This window comes from Seriola dumerili, unplaced genomic scaffold (assembly GCF_002260705.1).
Source record: "Seriola dumerili isolate Sdu_G_001 unplaced genomic scaffold, Sdu_1.0 BDQW01000017.1, whole genome shotgun sequence".
Taxonomy (NCBI): domain Eukaryota; kingdom Metazoa; phylum Chordata; class Actinopteri; order Carangiformes; family Carangidae; genus Seriola; species Seriola dumerili.
In genome coordinates this window covers 5,125,691-5,146,263 of record NW_019174272.1, presented here as the reverse complement: position 1 = coordinate 5,146,263, position 20,573 = coordinate 5,125,691, and positions in this window count along the sequence as shown.

The following is a 20,573-nucleotide window of genomic DNA, read 5'->3' as shown; positions in this document are numbered from 1 at the left end:
CAGAGCGGTCTCGCGATGTCAGCCAGTTAACTTCTGTCTGTGTGACTCTGAAGCTTCTCCATAAATATCCTGCTCTTGCTTGCGGTGTCCGAAATTGCTATTTGCATAGCTCTTAACATAGTATTGCTGCAGTGTGAGCTGTCCCTTGAATGGCAGAAGGGAAGAGGAGCAGGGTTAACAAGTGCATGGCAACAGCCCACAGTGCGAAGCTTGTCACTCACAGAGGAGGGAACCCCACATCGTTCAGTAGCCTATGAAGTGTCAAGACGATGCGGAATGTGACTTTCAGGTTTCAGGAGCTCTGAAGGCCGCATGTTTAGCATCTTTCCTCTCGTTACCCTGCCTGGTACATTCCTCTCTGGTGTGGTAGAGGTAGGGAGTTGTTGCACACACACACTGGGTTGTATCTGGATTTCATCACCACTGAACAATCCTGCTCCCAATTAACTCACACAGAGAGAGGTAAGTGAGGCAAGAGCTCTTTAAAGTGAGCGCTGTCGCAATCAGTGTTTAAATACTGATCTTTAAAGGGAATGACAAGCGTTGTGGTACATCAAAACCACCAGGACTTTTTAAAATGAGAGCTGAAGTCACTGGTTTACCTCTCAGTCACTACTCAGCTGTTTTATGGTTGATGGTGATTTGTATGTACTTACAGTATTTAAGGAGGCTAAATTTAGCTCCAGATCATGTGGCTGCTGGGATCATCCAGCTTCTGCTCACTAGTTAACAGGTCTTGACCAGGCATAATCTTGTTTTGTGCAAAGCCAAACATTTTCTCTGAAACAATCTATAGCTTTGATTTTACTTTTTTTTTCCCTCTATTGTAACATTTGGTAATTGAATACACATACAGTGGATGCTAATTGGAATGGGAAAACACTGCCAAAAACTATTGTTGCTGTCCAACAGCGCAGCAGCCAGATTTGAAGTGACTAAAATTTGCAACCAACAAACAGGTTTTCAGTTGCCTGATTCTGGGGCTATTTCAACAGAAAACAATGGAATAACAACGGAAAGACAAAAATATTGACAAATATCCCCTGCAATGTATGATTGTTGAGCTCCATTCGTTTATTGCCTCAGCCCCCTCCCCTCACCCCCGCCTCAATCCCCCACATTACAGCCATTTACCTAATTGGATAAAACGACTCCTGGATGTAAGCCAAAGGGGTTTTATAGTCCGTGTTTGCGATTCGGATGTTTGATTATAAGCTCTCTTTGATAATTACTCCCAGTTTGCTACCAGCCAGCCGGGCCCACTCTCTTTATCGCTTCCTCGCCGTGCTGTGAGCAGCAGTTGTGTGTGCCCAAAATCAGCCACCGGGCTGTAAAAGGTACCACAGCATGCCTTCTGGGCCCAACATCATAGGCGTGTTTCGTGCCCAGTTTACCAAGGCTAATTATCTCTAATTCGAGGTAATGGCGTGATCAAGTGTGTGCTATTATCACAGATCCCCACTCACCCTCCTCTTTCAAACTGCTAGTCCTTCAAAGGTTAGCATTCCCTAGATTTGTTGTGCTTCTGCTGATTGGTCTCCTGTTTCCACTTCCTCCACACTAAACACATTCCATCCTTTATCCCCATCTGTTCCTTTTAGCTTGGACCGCTCGACATTCACATGGATCTGAAACATAGTTAATGCATCAAGGATTCATGATTGTAAGTGAGAGAGATAGCTAGCCTCACCTGCACTGGCCCTGAGGGGGTCCTTGAAGCTGATGTGGTTATCAGTGCGCTGAGAGGGAAGGAGACATAATCCATTCTGTGGCTCATGGGGGTCTTTCATCGACCTTCCCTGTTCTGAAAGAGTCTTTCCTGCAGGTCTTACCCAGGGCTGCGATATGGCCGGTCCTTACCATCCCTCCAGCCCTGCTGATATGGCCCAGCTCTATTAGGTCTTGTCTGCATGCTTGAGCTCATGTCAGTTACGGAGCCTCTCTGCCCAGAGGGCATTAGTTGGCAACTCTGGAAGGTAAAGACCCCAAGGACATACTGAAAAGTTGGAAATTATTATAACTTAGTCCACTTTCTTAGTACAGTTCTGGGAAGCTCAGAAGCACTTCTTTCCTAATTATGTTTGGTTCAAACTATAAACTTTTTCTGCACTTTCACTTCACCCATAAATTGAAAGGTTACGTGCACATGCTCATCATTCACACGCGTTATACATTTTGTTTCAGTTTTCATATTGAAACTGTGGATCTAATGTGCAATTTTGCTCATTTTTTTGACTTAGAGAAAATAATGTGTGTCAGTTGTTTTGACACAAAAAGAAGGGTTGACCCCAGATTTTAATTACACCTGCAGCTTTTTGTCTTTTTCTCTCAATCGCTCTTCAAAATGATTTTTTAAGATGCTTTTTCTGTACTTCAGTTTCTGTCACACTTGCATGCATGCTGGCATAGAGACACACACACACACACACACACACACACACACACACACACACACACACACACACACACACACACACACACACACACACACACACACATACACACATAAACAGACACATGCACGCAGCACCAGTGATTACCATTGTTCTAATCCTTTTATTTTATTTCCCTCCCCATCGTTGCCTGCTCTTTGGCAGCCTGCATGCAAATGTGGTGGGTAATGAGCAGAAAAAGGCACTGAGAAAGAGGGGGTAGGAGAGAGAGAGAGAGAGAGAGAGAGAGAGAGGGAGACACAGAGAGACAATTTCTATGCCTCTGAACAATCAAAAGAGCAGCACACCCCCATTCTTTGTACTTTCCTTTGGCTTGTCAGCGTGTGTGTTTGGTGTGTTGGTGGGTTGTGTGTGTGTGTGTGTGTGTGTGTGTGTGTGTGGAGGGGGGGGGTGGGGGGCTGTTGCTGTCATGTGTCTGACAGATATTGAAGATAATTGTCCGCTTTCTTCGTCTTGCCTGTGTAATTCCACTGCTGCTGCAGCTTGAACAACATTCACCTGGGCAGAAGAGGAGGGTAAGGCGGATGTGAGAGGGAGTTTGCGGAGAGTGGGGGTTGGTGTGTTTGGTTAGAGGAAGAGGAGTACACTCCAGTTACTGCTGTTAGTGAAATCTATTTCATAGTCAGAGTGGATTCATTTGGGCTTTGTCCTGCTGAAGGTGTTCTGCTGCACTGAATGCTGATTGCTTCCATGTTGCGGTGGAAGAAGAGAGCCTGTAATAGTATATAGGCGCATTTAGGTGTCCATAGAAAGTTTGCCTAGTCTGTGGGTCCTTCAGTGAGCGAGAACAGTCCCCGTGGTGCTGCGGGAGGAAAGCACATGGTGAAGTCATGGAGACCCAAGTTGCAGAACAGGTGTCTCATTGGGTGGAATACATTTGAATGATAAACACCCAGGAGAGGATTATTCAGGCATCTCCAGCCCTGGATGGAGGGCATCTACTATTAATGAGATGGAGGGATTCAGATTTCCAGACCAGCTCCTGGCTACGCATGGGAGCTCTGCACTGTTAAAATGTTGACTCTGGGGGACAAAAGGATTCAGGTGGGTTCGTGTCCTGGAAGTTCCTCAGTGTTCGTTACGATGAACTGCTCACACTGAACACTCTCCAGGCACTGGAACACTTTACCTCTATGCATAACATCTACTGTGAAGAGTAGATACAGCAATCTGTCTTTTAAGAAAAGACTGTAAGACTTTTAGTGAGTCTTGTTTTGACAGTATCAGCAATTCAGATGACAGATGAAAATTAGGAAACTAAATGGAAAGGATTCATAAATATTTAGTGATTAAATCTGCCGGGTTAAACAAGTGACACATACACACACATTCATGCATACATTGCAAACATAAAGACAAACAGGCTACACAAGCCAAGGTCCACATGTGGGGACAAAATGGTATGACCCAATGATTGGCTGCATCACAGGAATGTATTAAACCTACTTTGTCTTGATTAAAGATACCTATCACCATCTTAGTCATCTTGATGAACTAAAGCGATCTGATGCAAACTGCGGATCAAAACAAGCTGAGCATTTCTGTTGGTACCAAATGGAGAAGAGAAAAAAAAGAAAGAAACAGAACTTGAACTCAACCCGTGCATCTGTTGTTTTTTCCTAAGTTCTAGGAAAGCTGGGGAATGGGAAGAAGGCCGACTGAAGCCTTGCTTTTCCTCCTCCTTTCAGCCCAGACTTCTTCACTGCTTCCACTGACCCCTCCTCTTTTAGGCAATGCTGAAAACACTGGAATATGCAGCCAAATCAAACAATGGTGGGTCCCATTGCTAAGCAGTGTCTAGAAGGACTGGGCCGTCCTCCAAGCCTGTGGTCACTGGAAACACTGGTGAATGCTGGGATAATACTAGGCTTTAACAGAAGCAGCACTCTTCCCCCCTCCACCCACATGCACACGCTGACACACTGTGCGTGTAGACACACACACAGACACTAAAGCGTGCACAAAGGAGCGCTGCGGCCTGGCTGCTCATCACTGACTCCTATATTGCTGAGTTCTGATGCAACACCAGCTGTAGAGGCTCGTTTGTTGATCGAACTCAACATGTAGACACGTCAAACTGTTCCTGAGTCCTTAGCTATGATGATGCACATCTTCACACTGTATTCCCAGCCCAGAGGGGTGAGGTCACCTGTCCACAGTGAGGTCAGACTGTGACTGTGGTACTGTATGAGGTGGCTCTGGTGTCTGTCCAGGACTCCATTCAATCAATGGGCTGCAAGTTCATCCTCTAATTACTGCAGTGGGCGCCCCTCGCCTCCTCTCGGCAACTTATCAATAACACACTTCCACTTCTTCCCCGGGAGCCATAAATCTTTGGTGCTGAGCCTCCTTCAGTCTCCAAGTAAACGGCCTAGAGGAAGCCTGGACACATGTGTTAACAATCGTTGACAGGTCTCCCCCCACCTCGGGTAAAGGCCGTTGGAGAAGGGAACATGTTTACATTTTCTTGTTGCTCCACTGACTTAACAACATTGCTGTTTGTCTCCATAGTTCTTGTTTCACTCTGTATCTTTACCTCTCCCCGTGTTTCCTCCCTGTGCTACTTCTCTCTCTCTTTCTCTCTTTCTCTCACCCTCCCCCTTGTCTCCCCGTCTGTGTCTCTCTGTCGTTGTCTCACTGTTTCTGTCTCTATATGGTCTTTTCTATTCTTTCTCTCTCTCTCTCCCTCCCTCTCTCTGCCTCTGTTTCTCTGCCAGAGGGGCCAGGATTATGTCTAGAGTAGGGGGAGATAACCTGTAGGCCATGGATGAAGGGATTTGGAAGATGATGACAACAGTTTTTCTTTCTCTTTTTTATTCTTTCAGATCTGAGGCGGATGGAGGCGAGGCAAGATACGACCATGCTGATTGCGCATGGAAGCTGTTGGATTTATCACTGTACGGAAGGTGGGAGAGAGAACGATGCAGGGTTGAAAAGAAGACAACCCACCCAGAGCACATGCTCATCATTCAAATACAGACTTGGTGCTCACGAAATAAGCATCTTATGATATTCATTATAGCCCCAACAACAAAAGGAATTACTGGCTCCTAATCTTAGAACATAGGTAATTCTCAAGGGTCTTCAGTGCTGTGGGGAAACTGAAATTTTAACAGCGACAGCCTCTGTTCTATAGATAGAGAAAACTAAGGAGAGAAAGGGGAGTTATAGTTAATGTGAAGGATTAGAGAATGGCTGAAAAAAGCAACAAGGCTTCCTCTCGTCTCTTTTATCTCAAAGGTGCAGCTCCAGAGGGTTGACACAGGGGAAAAAAGCCATGTCACGACATTGCATATGCTTATGTGTGCACGCACATTTGTGCACACATGCCAGCATGTACACACACCTATGCTCTAAGATTTTTGTGGGACATTTTCTTTTCATTGTCCTTTCTTTTTTCGTTCTCTACATAGGTTGAGACAGCACTGAACAATGAGCTTGTGCAGGTTGAGTGATTCCAGCATCCAGGTGATGCTCCCCAGACACATCCCAGTGTGCTGTCCTACACCTGAGAGCTTCTATGGCTTTGAACCCAAACAGGGTGTGGCAATCCCATTACCTGCCTGTCCTCTGCTGTCTCCTCACTGTAGCACGGTAGAAGAACAGGGCTTTAAATGGACAGGTGGTGCTGTAGGCAAGGTGACATGCAGAGGTACAATATACACTGCTGTGTAACCACTTACTATTGAAATTACAGCGGTGTGGTGAGATTTCACAGTACAGGTAGAGGGTGCAGATAATGGAGGTCAGGCACTGGATGCACCGTGGACCACTGATAGACTCCTCACCACAAGCTGTTTGGCAAAACTTTTTTTTGTAGAGCTCAAGGATATATGATTGAAAAAAAAAACAATTGTAAAGGACACATCCATTTGAATTCTGTCAAAATGAGAAAGGCTTAAATGCCCACAAGAATTCTTCTTCAGAATTCATTCAGATATACACACAGCATGTATGATGAATGATGTCTACAGTAGGAACAAAAGATGGCCTTACAGTTAACAATAATGTACCAAAATAAAACTCCTCAATGCACAGTGCTCATGGGAAGGAAATTTATATTTTAAAAATAATTTACAATAATGAAAGTATTTTCCTTCTGAATTTAGAAAAAAAGCTTGTGTCCAGAGTGCTCTCTTAATATTTTCCAGTTTCTTACCCAATAAAAATATAGATTTTTTTTTTCCATGTAAAATGATACTCTTCTTATGAGCTAGGTTGTTTTGTGGATGGTGTCCTACTGTTGTAGCAACCCTGGTGTGTCTATTTTGGAGAAAAAGAAAAAAAATGCTTAAACAAACATGCGTAACTGTTTGTATGAGTGCGTGTGGTGTCTCTATGCGTGTGTGTGTGCTAGAATAAAGTACATATGTGTTTGCATGCTCCAGCAATGTGCAACGCATTAAGTTCTGGCAGTCCCTCCACATGGGCTACATAAGTTTGATTCATATGTACAGTAGTGCTCCAAAAGGCTGGTTTTCTTTCCAGGAGTTGCCAAAGATGACTCACTTTAGCACTCAGGATACTCTGTCGAAGGGACTCTGAATGCTCTTTTCAGACTAAGAGGACAAACAGGGGAGCCAGTGGTCAGTGACAGCAGATACATCTTTGACAGCGAGCCTCCGCTGTGCTACAGTTTCCTGTTTGCTGGATCACAAAGCAGAGCGTCTTGAGAATTTGCCCAGAATTTACTTTCTCTCTTCCATTCCTCGTGTTGTTGTTGTGGTGGATGATGGCAGTGCCTGGAAGTGTGTGGGAGAGAGGAGGTGAGTGCAGACTTGGCACGTGGCCTGACTCCCTGCTGTTCAGAACGTATCACGCCAAGGTTCTTTTAATTAGGCTGATCAAGTGTTTTGTGGGAACTGGACCCATGCTCCATGCCATTAACACATCTTCAAGCACGACTCCCACTCCCCCTCTGCATCTCTTTATCTTTCACATGTTTCCTTTAGGGGTTTTTATCTCCTTTTATTATCACATTAGAGACACTTGCTACTTTTTCCCTCACTGTCTGCCAAGGGATGTTTTTTACCTGAAAAGTGTTGAGATATCACACTGCAGCTAACAATGCAGCTAACACTGCTTTTGTATAAACAACAAACTAATAATTGCTGTGTGCATTGCATTCCCGGGCAAATCTGATTTTACAGCGAGTAATTGAGACCAGTTTTCTTACAACATTTTGAAAATTTTCAATAATTTATGTGTATACACAGTGGACAATGAGTTTACAGTACAACCTTCAGAATTTCTTGTGCTTTGCTAAGCATAAACAGTCTGAATGTCTGAGGGCAGTGATAAGAACAGTAGTGATTTCTTTTCCCGATGAAGCACAACTGTTCACTGGACACAAGACTTCTGGGCTGCGAAAGTCATAGAGGCCCCTGAAAAAAAAAAGAGCATTTGGAAAGGTAATTTTCTTAATATTTAAAAACATTAGCACTTTCTGATTTTTCTTTTCTTTCTTTATGTTTTGAAAGAAAATAGCACCTGTGCGCTGGCCTCCTGGAGTGTGCTGTCCATCAGCGGGATGTTGTGTGCTGCTGTTGTTCAAGGTTGCCACGGTAACTGTCCTCTTTATTTCTTAGGGGGCCCAGAGGCTTTTGGGTTGCATATTTTATGCGTGGAATGTAACTCCCAGAAAGAAGGGGGGTGGGGAGGGGGGATGGGGGGGGTGTTCAAAGTACAAGTGGAGCAGCTGATCTTAGAGCATACGTGTGTAAACCCTCTCGTCTCTGGTCTCTCTCTCTGCTGGCTTTGTCACCTCTATGCATATCAACTTAACTGACATGATATAATAACAACTGGAGTCATGGAGTTTGCACCAAGAAACAAATGAGCATTACGGGAAGAGTGTAGCCGAGTGTACTGCTGTGGCTGTGGCACCTTTCTTCCACTGATACAGTTGCCTGCTCTCTACTGACTCCTACAGCATTTCTGCCCTCTGTGTCTGTGCTTTTATTGTGAAGCTGTGAATTTATTCAGGCTTTGTTTATATGATCACTCGGATATGTAAAAGCCTTTTGCGCTGACAGAAACACTGACGCATATTAACTAAAATATGTTGGGTAAATACACATGCTCGGCAGAATCATATCAATTAATGATGCCATTTCACTGCTTTACCTGGATAGAGAATGTGATTAAATATAGAGAGCTGCCTAAGAAGAGCTGAATGAAGTAGCGTGAAATTCCTACCGCCAGTAGTAAAGGCTGCATCCTTGTTTCTGATCTTAAACGTACACGTTCCTATACAAGTTTGTCACACATAAACAAAAACATGGGGTGGAGGTAATATTTATGGTGCTGGAAAAACATCATTTTCTTTCAAGTGGCATTATGGCACATAAATAATGACCCTGTATGACACATATGGGGTCATTATTTATCAACAGCGTGGACACCCACCACAACCCCGCCTCTCCCCCACACGCACGCACACACACACACACACACACACACACACACACACACACACACACACACACACACACACACACACACACACACACACACACACACACACAAAAAGTAAAATAAGCTAAACCCTCTCGTTACCGACTCAGCGTCCTCTGGGAGTTGTGGAGATGAGATCCTGAGCGGTAACATCCAAAGCCCCCCACCCCAACCACCCCCTCCTCCTCCACCTCACGGTCCACTGCCCAAGTCCTACCATGAAATACAAGCCTACAGAGGTCACAGTGATTGACCTGTGTCGTAAAACGCCAAGTGTGATGCATGCTCAGACACTGTCTGTTCACAGATCCACAGCTTGCTGTGTACAGTGTAGCCATGTGGGGCTTGGTAGAGTATGTTTGTGATTGTTTCTGAATTTGTTTGATATTCTTTGGTGAGTGGATCCATCCAAATGGCAATATTTACTCTCCTGCACATGTGTGTCAAATATTTCAGGAGATTGCAAGTTTTTTTTCTTTCTTTCTTTTTTTAAAGTGTTTTTTCAAAGCTTGTACTTCTGTGTTATTTAGATGGATCATTTTATGTGTGGACAGATTTTTAGAGTAAGCATGCCAGTGACTTGCTTTCTCTCTTGCTGAGCTCACTGATCTGCATTGTATATCCTTCCATCCATCCTGTATTGCAGGGATAAGCCGTGAGGAAATGAGCCGTTGCACAGAAATGCAGTTTCTGTAAAAAGCTAAAACTGTTTGAGTGGGTCAAAAGGAGTCTATTCTCTTGTCCTCATCTGTCACCAGTTGTGTCCCTGGTGTGTCTGGCCGGGGTGTATGAAGTCCCATAACACTGGGCTGTGTCTGAACACCATCTAAAGACCAGCACTGGCTCTGTATATAAACACTAAGTAGGAAATGATTTCCAGACCCCACTTTTTTCTCCGTCCACCATACTTGTTTAGTCTCTCCCTTCTTTAACACTTTGTGAAGAGAGAAGATTTAGACATGTATATCTAAGACTTAAGCCCGAGTGGTGCACTACATGATCTTGTATACATCCAGCCCCTTTTTTCAGGCTCCTCTCCTCCTGTCAAGGTGGATGGTAGTCACCGCGGTGGATGTTGGATGTGAATGCAGGAGCAGCATGGTCATCATTGCGGGGCATACAGAGGAGTGGGAGGAAGGACAATAGAGGTGAGCGATCCTCAGGGGGAATCTCACAGGGGTAAATGAAGAAGGGCTGTGTTGCTTTGGTTGAGAGGTCAGTGCTTAGCATGCAGGCGAACTCTTTGTGGAAGCACGTGTAAAGCCTAACCATATCAAGGGAACTCAGAGTGAAGTGTAAGAGTCAGCGTTAGACAGGGCACCTTGTTTTGAGGCGTTGATATGGAATGATAACAGGCGCATACTCACCCAGTTATGTTCATCAGTGAAAATACAGTGGAGGGCTTGCAAGAGCGAAAACCCTGCAATGTCCTCAGTAAAGATGGTGTGCATGGGTTTGTGTGTGTGTGTGTGTGCACGAGGTGTGTCCTAATGAAATTCAGTATTGATCTGGGCAAAATAGACTTTATACATCATTCATGCTCTCTATCAATCACACCCTGCTAAGTTTTCCAAAGCTGTTTGTTTTAGAGGAGCAGAAAGAAAAAAAAAAAAAAAAAACTCCAAGCAGAGCAATAATTACTTTGAAGAGATTGTTTTAAAGTCTTTCCTTTAGCCTTTTCTCAAGGTGTAACAAGCTTATCTGTCAAAGACAATGTCTATTGAATGAACTGCTTAATTTGAAATTGATTGAGGTTCGTTTTGGTTTAGGTGGGGAAAAACTCTTTTCCGCAGACCTGATAGAGACTTGGGAATTTAAAGCCCCGCCAAAAGACAGGTCACATTAAGACAAGGCTTAGGTGGGAGAGGTGTATCCCTGACGAGATAAAGACACATTCGTTAGTGTGGAACACCATTGAAGGAACAGTTGAGATAGTGCCATCCTCTCTTTTTGTATGGTTTGGTGGATGTTAGCAAAATCCTATAGGGTGGATACAGACAAAAAGCAAAGAAAATAAACACAGGACGTGGTAACCTGACACAGGAAACCCAGTGAATGCTGGGAGTGAGCAGTGAACCGTACTTCCTGTAGGACAGCACAATGGCAAGCGGTGGCCCCAGATTCCTAAAAGAGGCTGTAGTCGCAGGGACAAGGAAGGGCAGCCTGTGTCCTCCGGTCCAGGGCTGATAAGAGCATAGATAGAAATGGCATTTATGTCCCTCTCACTGCTTTGGGAAAACAAAACATCCTGAGGTTGCCGTGGTTACCCGTTTCATTAAACATTAAAGAGCAAATAGCAAGTGAAAACATTCAGTCCAGAGTTTTGTCACATGTCCAAGCGGTCCAGAATACATGTTTGTGTCACCAAATGGTTCCTTTGTCTCTGGGACATGGAAGACAAACACTTCCACTGGGTAGGAAACCAACCTTCTTCACAGAGTGTCTCCAACACTTGGCATCTCTCTTGTTTTTCTGCTGGTTCTGTCACTCCCTTCACTCGGTTTGCCTCCTCCATCAAAGACATCCTCTAGGATTTTATGGAAGATTGCAGTTTGTGGACTGGTGATCCTTCAGCGGTTTCCGCCACCTGCCTTTTTGAGTAGTGGGAGACAATCCTCTTCTTTTAAGATGATGCTGCATTTACAGCATTTTTGAAAGAAGTGGAAGACCTGGATGAAATTTTACAACTTCTTGCGGGGTTAAAACGATAAAACATTGTCACTGTCCACATTTGAACATGATGTACTGTTCCTCTTGAATCAAGCAATCAAGCACCAGTTTTTTTTTTTTTTTCTTTTTTTACTTTATGTAAGAAACCTCTCTGGCATCCTGCAGCTGGCATCGTTGGTAGCATTAGTGTAATAAAAGTCATAATTTTAACTTTTATTATGTTAAACTGCCAAGATCAGTGGATTCACTGCTTTATTTGCTGCTCTGTTGATGAACTTCCTGATATAGGGTGCCACAAAAACTCTTATTACTTCTAGAAAAATTACACAAATGTTTTTCATGGTTGGCAGCTCATACTTACTGTAAATCCAATGTTAGACATCTTCTTTGTGCAGCAGCTTCTGCACAGTGAAGGGATTTTTACACAGAGGCCAAACCATGCAAGTTGCTCCACGTTGCCATTGTGCTGCCCTCTCAATGTAAAGATGACCACGACTCTTTACAGTTACAACATTAACTATGAACCAATATTAGCAGCTCATGTTAACAAGAGCACATATCCTAATGCATGAAAAGCGTTAATGAGCTTAACAGCAATTAAACTGATGCTAGTTACAGAGACTGTCACTGAAGCATCAGCAGAAACACCACCCACTATGTGTAGCCCTCCTACTGACCTACTCAGGTAAAGACTTGCGAGTCTACCTGTGTGACTCCACCAAGCAAGGCCACCGACAAGGTAAACAGTCCTATTTACCCTGAGTACTTAAACTTCGTCCATACTTAACACTGTCGCTATGTGCCTGGACCCATTGCTGTGGTCTCCTGTATACAATAACTAGGCTATCTCCATGCTAAAAGACAAAGAAATCTAGCTAATCTCCGGCCCTTTCACCTGGGGGGACTGGGACGGACATGTGGAAGGACAACTACATGTTACACTTTTTGGGGCCTTGCGCTGACCTAGAGGGCTTAGTGAGGGAGGTGGTGAGCTACTGACCCGGACGAGACAGAGAAGGGCATGAGAGCGATGTGGAGAGTGGTGTGCCATTAACCGAGGGAGACTGGTTGAGTCTGAGAGGTTCAGAGAATTGGCGATTGATGGCCGCCACCTTTTCAGTAAAGAACGAGGCAAAGATACGGACTGAGAGGTCCGGTGGATTAACTATGCCCTTTGGATTAAAAACCAGTGGCTGAAAGTAACTGCTCAAGTGCTGTACTGACATACAGTTGTACTTGAATAATTCTACTTTCTGCTACTTCATGCATCTGCTCAGCTACAAATCAGAGGCAGGAATTATCCTTTTTATTCTACTACATTTATTTCATCATTTTAGTTTTAATACTAGTTAATTATCAGATTCACATTAATGATATATAATTATAGGTTAAAATAAGATAACACTCTTTATTGAGACTTTATTGATCCCCAGGGAAATTCAGAAGCTACCCAGCAGTATATAAAGTAATTAAAATTGGCCCCTCCTTTACTAGCTAAAATATTAAAGTGATGGACACATTAATACATTAGTAATTATAATCCAGTAACATAATATATATATTACTCTGAAGTGGGCAATTTTGCATAATGAGTACTTATACTTTTAGTACTTTAAGTGTTTCTACACTGTGGTGTTGATACCTTTACTAAAGTACAAGAACTGAGTGCTTCTTCCACCACCGTACGAATTAGTCACTAAGCAGCATTATCCTGTTCTGTAACTTGGCTGCTAATAAAAAAGGGAGCATGATGAAGTAAGTATGTCTATCTACAGATCTGACAGAGCGTCTGTGACTGCTCCACCCTTCCTCCTCCTCCCTTCATCCTTCCCCACTGACCTCTCTCTGTCTTCTCCCACACGTAACACTGTCAAACATTCTTGTTTTGTGGCAAAATTGTCTCAGTGGCACTGATTATCCAAGCAGGTATAGTACAAATATCTCGCTTGTGGATTAAGATTTGGATTAACAGAACATTGAATATGCATACAGAGGATTGACTAAAAACTGTAAACACATGTGATGTTATTTCAGCCCATATATGGTGAGTGAGACTTTCCACCCAACTTGATATGTTTAAGGTAGTTTGTCTGTGTAGAGTCAGGAGATGAAAGGCTTACTCCAAATAAAAAATCAATCTTTTCCACAAGAGAGAAACATTAGCCAGGTATTTAAACATATTGATATGAGTACTACATCTGTTCAAAGTGAGCAGGGTGGGCTTTCACCCTTTCCCCACCTCTCTCTCTCTCTCTCTCTCTCTCTCTCTCTCTCTCTCTCTCTCTCCCTCACACACACAAACACACACACATGCACATACACACAAACTCAAGGCACAGGAATGGTGCATGATTTTTTCTAAATGCCATGTCTTTGTTCCTTTTCCATGATACCCATAAAAACCAACTGAAAAAAAAATGGAAGTGGGATGTCTGTGCTTCTTATCTGGCTGTTTTGTTTTGTTGTTGACCCCATAGCGTGAGTGTATATTCACGGCCAGTTCCTGCAGGCCCTCCCCGTCAAACCAGGCATGCGTGTTGGCTCGCCCACACCTATCTGCGGCATTGTCCATTCAATATGATTATCGCTGACCCACACCGCCTCCTGTCTCCGGGGCTCACATGAACCAGTGCTTCCTCCAAGGAAGGAAATGTTCGTTACCCACAGGCAAGTGTCACACGACTACACTGTACAGACCCAAAAAGGCAAGTTTGACTGAAAAATTCATATGTAAACTGATCTCTCTTTCTCTCTCTCTCTCTCTCTCTCTCTCTCTCTCTCTCTCTCTCTCTCTCTCTCTCTCTCTCTTTGCACTTTCACCAAGGAATCCAAATTATTCCAAGTTTATTCACATAGAGAGGCATAAATGTAAGCCACTTGAGCAACATATTGTAATCACTAAGTTATCTCTTGAAAGCTCTTACTTCTATCCTTCAACCTCCCCTTCTCTCTCCCTCTTTCTCTTCAACACACACATACACACTGACACATGCACAAACAGTTGGGCAGTGGGACTACGAGGGAGAGGGAGATCATTTGTCTCAATCTGCAGTGATGATAGTTTATCAGAGGCTGGAGGAGTGGAGTGGGAGCAGGTGGTGGAAGCAGGCTTTGTAAAGAGACCACAGTAATCAGATCTGCAGCTCTGCTCAGAGCTGGAGGAGTCCAGCGCTGACCTACCAACCAACCAAACAATTGCACTGGGTTAGCTTCCCCCCACCTGGATTCCTGGGCGGCCAGTGAGACGTTGCGGACAGTGGGCCATGGAGGCAGGACCCACAGTCACTGTCTTCGACCTGGACCTTCCAGGGGGTGGAGCTCCCAGCATTCAACCTGAAACGTGACTAACCAATTTAAGAGAACTTACAGTACATTACAGTGGTCTCTACTTGTTAAAAAAGTTATTGTATCCCTACAATTTCTATAATTTTTTTTTCCTTTTAAACTGTATGGAATTCATTTAATGGCATTTAATGCGTCAACTGTTTCACACTGAGTTGCCTCTCCTCGCCTCATACTCTCATAGTCTTTCTTTTTCTCTCTGACCCATCCACTTGTGGCAACAATAGATGGTCTTTCTCTCATTCATACAGTGTAGTGTATAGTAATACTGTGGTGGTTGCTATAGCAACCCTCTAGTCAGACGATCTCATTACTGGCCCTTAGACATTTCTTTCTCACTCACTCTCTAAGGAATTACCACTTTTCATTATGATTTCCCTCCCCTCTCTCCCAACTACCCCTCCTTCTTTATCTCTGTCTCCCCCTCTCTCCCTCATCCTTCCCCCCTCAAAGGTCAGATGTCCTCCATGGTGGGGAGAGAGGAAATCTGTAAAAGCGTTGAGGTCTATTCAGTAACCCCCGTCCTCCCCCTCCGATTGCACCCCACAATCATTCTGTTCCTTTCTATAGCTGCAAAGAAAGGAGCCAGAAAAGAAGGGAGGGAAGAGAGGAGCCTTGAGTCTGCTTTTCTTTAGAGCACATTTTAAAATCTGTTTCTTTTTTCTGCCCTTCTCTTTTCTCTCCTCAAAGCTTCCTTTTGTGTGGAAAATAGCTCCTTGAACTGATGGTGGAGTAGTGGTCTGTGTTGACTTTTTAAAAATGTTCCTGTCCACAGTCAATAGCCCATAAATTCACGCACACACATACATTCACTGTGTGCACACATATATTCACATGACATTCACACATATGGATGTGCATGCAAATTTGAACAAATTTGAGCTCATGCATACAACATGTATGCATCTTTTCAGGTAAATACACATATATACACTCACTTAGCTTTGTCTGATATTTACCAAAGCACATATATGTATGTATTTTACAGTAATATTTATTAATTCAATATTATTTGTATACAGACACTTCTGAAAATATGCATTTTGCATTTACATACTGGTTCAGAGGGATGGTTTGTTGTTAAATGGCGTTGCTCAAGGGACAGTTGTTGTTATACTTCATCATATAACATGCAGTTGTAGAGCACCGACATTGATAGTTAAAAAAAAAAAAAAGGGGATGTTAATGTCCATAATGCCAAAAATACTCAGAGTACACAATAAAAATAGTGTACAAGGCAACTCCCAGTTGAATCCATTGTTATAGTAACAAAGATGGCAGAGCCTGTCCTACCTCACACTTGATCTCTCTGCTGTATTTCAAACTTTCACTCTTTCATTTTCTGTCAGCTACAAAGGGACAGTGGACAGTGGGCAGATCCATAAGCCCTATTGCTCCATCTTGCATTGATCCATATGGGGCTCTATTCAACTGCATTGGCCGCACAATTGATCCCGGCCTCTCTGCTGTGGTAAACATTTTACTCGGCTTGCCTCCATCCTGATCAATAGCCTTCTTTTAATAATGTATCTCATTGATCAGTTTGGCCCCTGAGTAAATTGATCAATTATTTTAATCCTTTTTTTTTTTTTGGTGTGGTGTCAAATGAGGGGCAAACTAGTCTCGGTTAAACGCCCGATGCTCTCTGTGCTGCTATACTGAGTCTTCACATAATCTGCCCTCTTTAGAGGTTATATAATTCCAAATATGCTGGTCCATTAAATCATGTCACTATGATATGAATGTTAAACAGTCAGAGATTATCAGTGTTTCAGAACAGAAGCGATACGCAAGCATTGTATTTTAGTTCTGAATAGGATGTAATTAATCATTTCCTTTTTATTATGTACTGTCAACAGATAAAACAGACAACTTCTTTTGAAAGCTGCGTGTAAGGTGGTATAGTTGCTGTGTTTTCTTTGTGACTGGCTGCGTGCTGATCAGGCTGTATCTCTCCACCTTCATCCCTGTGATGGATTTCAAGGGCATTGGTCATCAGCATTGGTGAGGTAAAGGCACTCCACCCACCACATCTCATTACTAGTCCTAATTATCCTGACAAGTCACCATTGGCTTGTGTATGTGTGTGTGTGTGTGTGCGTGCGTGCATGCGTGCATGCGTGTGCGCACGTGTGTGTCTTGACTTCACAGACACAAACAAAGCTGTAAGAGCACACAGGAGCACACATGCATTTATTCTTGGCACAGACACAAGCATAGACTGAATGCACAGACATAAAACAGCGAAGCAGCGGATCAATAGCCAGCTTGTGTCCCTGACTTCATGGAAGGCAGCAGAAAAGGTATTTGAAATCCAAAGAGTTATCAGAGGCAAGAGAAAACAGGGAGGAGGCAAAGTCTTTGTTAGTTTGACCTTGCTGAGATTTATCTTCTGCGCAGATATTTTCACAGATTGGCCAGGATAACACCGGGCAAGTTTAAAATGGAACAAAAGAATCGCAGCTACTCCAATACTTGATCATTAGACTTATGAAACCCCTTCCCCTCTCTTATGCTAATGCACACAAGCATAAACATATTCATTTCTGGCAGATTCTCTTTGATCTGCCCATGTTTCCACCAGGATTTGCTGTCTCTGCTTTGCCTCCCGGCAGGTTAGGGAACAGAGGATTCCCATGGCAATCAGGAGCTGATCAGGTGTAGTGAGTGTCGCCATGTTGAGTGCTAGCTCATTAAAGTCTCATCTTCATACTCTTCCCCCCACCTATCTAAGATGACGTGACAGAGCCTACGGCACTTTGAATACTCCCCCCCCAGCACACTAGCCACACCAAAATGCTCTGATGATCATCTGTCACCGGTGTACAATGCTTTACTACTGCTTGCTCGCTCTTCCAGAACACAGGTGTGAAGTATGAGCAGCGTGGAGCTGAAGTTTTTCTATGAAACAACAGTCGCCTTTTCAAGCTATTTTCATGCACCATCCCAGTGGATGCACTTCGCTTCCCAGATCATGCTAAATGTTTGACAGCTGCTACGGACATTAGCAAAGATATGAAACCAGGGAAAGCACAGAAACAGAGGGACTGCACATGGTTTGCATTATTTGTGAAGAGGTTTTGTAAATCTATTAAAAGCAACTTTCAAATACAGATGGACTAAATTTAAAGAACAAGCAGGGACAACATGAATCGAAAGCTGATTTACACTGCATTACGCTGGCTGGTGTAAGATTCGTGTGTGTGCAAACAGAGCATGCGTCTATGTGTGTGAATTTGACAGTGTTGGTGTGCGCTATTGTGTGTGTCTATAGAGAGAGCGCTAATTGTAAAGGATGTGGCAGGTTAAGATAAGGTTATCTTGACGCAGTGAAACGTCTGAGAGAGAAGGCCAGAGCTTGCAGACGGAATTAGATTGATTAGAGGAGCCATATTTGGGCCACAGTGCTATTTCCAGATAGCCCTCGGTGAGCCTCATCCCCTGCGCCTGGCCTGGCTCTGCTTTCGTCCTCACCCTCACCCCAGCTCTCTCTCCCTGACACTCCTGCTGTGCAGCAGGACAGCTGATAGTGCCACAGGCTGTCACTCACGCACTAACTGACTGGCCACTGCAGGGCTGAGATAGTCCCATAGAGTCCCCCTCTGACATCCACAGTCAGAAAAAAATAGAGGAGAATAATAAAAAGCAACAATGTATGCACCGCTGCAAGAGAGCATTCCCTTCTCGGTGCAAAACTGTGTCTTCTGATTAGACTTTAAGGGCTCAACACTCAATTCAACTTCATGTGTAGCAGAGTGTAACTTAGCCTGAAGTTTTTCATTTCAATTTTGCCGTCTTTTTCATTCTTAAGACCTCGGGGTAAACTGATTCTTGCTGCAACTCTGTGGTTTTAAAGGAGAAAAAAAAATTCTCATCATATAGACTTCATATTAGTCGAGGATGTGGCGAGGAAGTCAATCCCAAAAAATCCAGCACTCAATTCCTGCCATCAGGATCCTCCATTAGCCAAGCATTAGAAACAAATTAACTCTTCTCAGTTGAATGGCTTGTCAGAGGAAGTGTGGGAAAATCCTCTATTAGGCAGGAGTTAAGTGCCTATTGGAAAGCTGGAGATGGAATCCTGCCTAATAAAGGAATAGTCAACCATTGGAACGCCGGCTGAATGGAGGAGAAGAAGTGCTAATTAAGAGAACAAAGTGTCGTCTTACAGGCTGGTCCATTAATGTGAGTTTTAGGGCTCATCTCACTGGCATCCCCTGATTTCCTGAATATGACAAGGTTGTGTGTGATTGCATGTGTGTGTGTACTCTGCGTATGAAAGAGAGCGATAAAATTTGTTTATTTCGGGTGGTGGTGACAGTGTGTAAACAGATAAATTATGAATCCTCACTGGTCCCAGAGGCCACACTTTTTTAGACTAGGCTAGTCTCATCTCCGGATTTGACATGTCGTAAGCCGTGCAATGAACACGCTGCTCCGAAACTATTTGGGGCGTTATGTCTCAGATGAGCTGAGCCAACTCAAACCACAGCTCCAGTCTCCTCTGCCTCACAAGTGCTGAGCATTTTCCAATTTTCAAGCTGTGAAAAGTGAGAGGGATGGCGAAACAGCGTCATGGACCGAACCGGGCGGAGACTCAAAATAAACTCACGCAGGCTTGGCTGAGTACGGGCTCCATCTCTGTTTATCTTAGTGAGAGTGAGCATGGGAGCCCAGTGATGAAATCAAAAAAGGGAGGAAAAAATTAAACAGAGTTGAACAGGCCAGTGTATTTGGTTGGGGTTGCCATGGTGATGGAGTGCATGGATGCAGATAAACAGCACGTTGAGTACTCAGGGAGGAATGCAGCCCTTCTGCCTGCGGTTTGGAGAGGAGGTTAACACTTCTCTTTCTCAACAGCTTCGCCACTCAACAACATATGGGACTGAGGGGGGAGCAGGAGGGGAGATTGCACTTTAATTGCACACATCCAGGGATAAAAGGGAATGTGTAGAAATATTTGGAAAAATCCTGAGAAAAAAGGGAGCGATGTGTAACGGTCGATTGCATATTATGGCACAAGTTGTTTCAGTGTTTTCACTTTAAAATTGGAATCAGTGAAAGAGAATATGGGGAAAAATTAAAAATGAGAAACAGAGAATGGACTATGGAAAATTACAGAATAGATTTCTGCTGTTCTCAGGATGAAGGTTTGACTCTCCTGGATGGCCTTCCCCAGTACAGCAGATTGCACTTGGAGCAACCTGTGAAGTAAGTGAAGTAACCTGTCATCATTCCTCATAGAGCGAGCGCAGTGATCTGAAAAAAAAAAAAAACTTAGAATAAAAAAAAGAAGCTGATTTGTTCAGTTATATTAAAAGTTACAAGGGTGGGAAGGAGTTATGGATAAGCAGGTAGGAATGGTGGCAAGTAGAAAGAGAAAGGGGGAGAAAGAAGGGAGATGGTAAGGAGAAGCCAATTTGGTGAGGAATGGTGGCTGTGGCTTGCTGATAAGAGGCTCTCCTTCTCAGCTCCCCCTGACAGAATGGGGAGGCCTTGTCTGTCGCCCCATTAGCAGCCATACCTACAAGGCGCAGCCTTCTCTACATGGCCGGCCTTCAATAGAGGGCAGAAATGGAAAATGGCTACTTAACCAATGATTACCTGATTGAAAGGTACCTGTCATGGGAGGGAAGGGGCCAGGAGAATAGA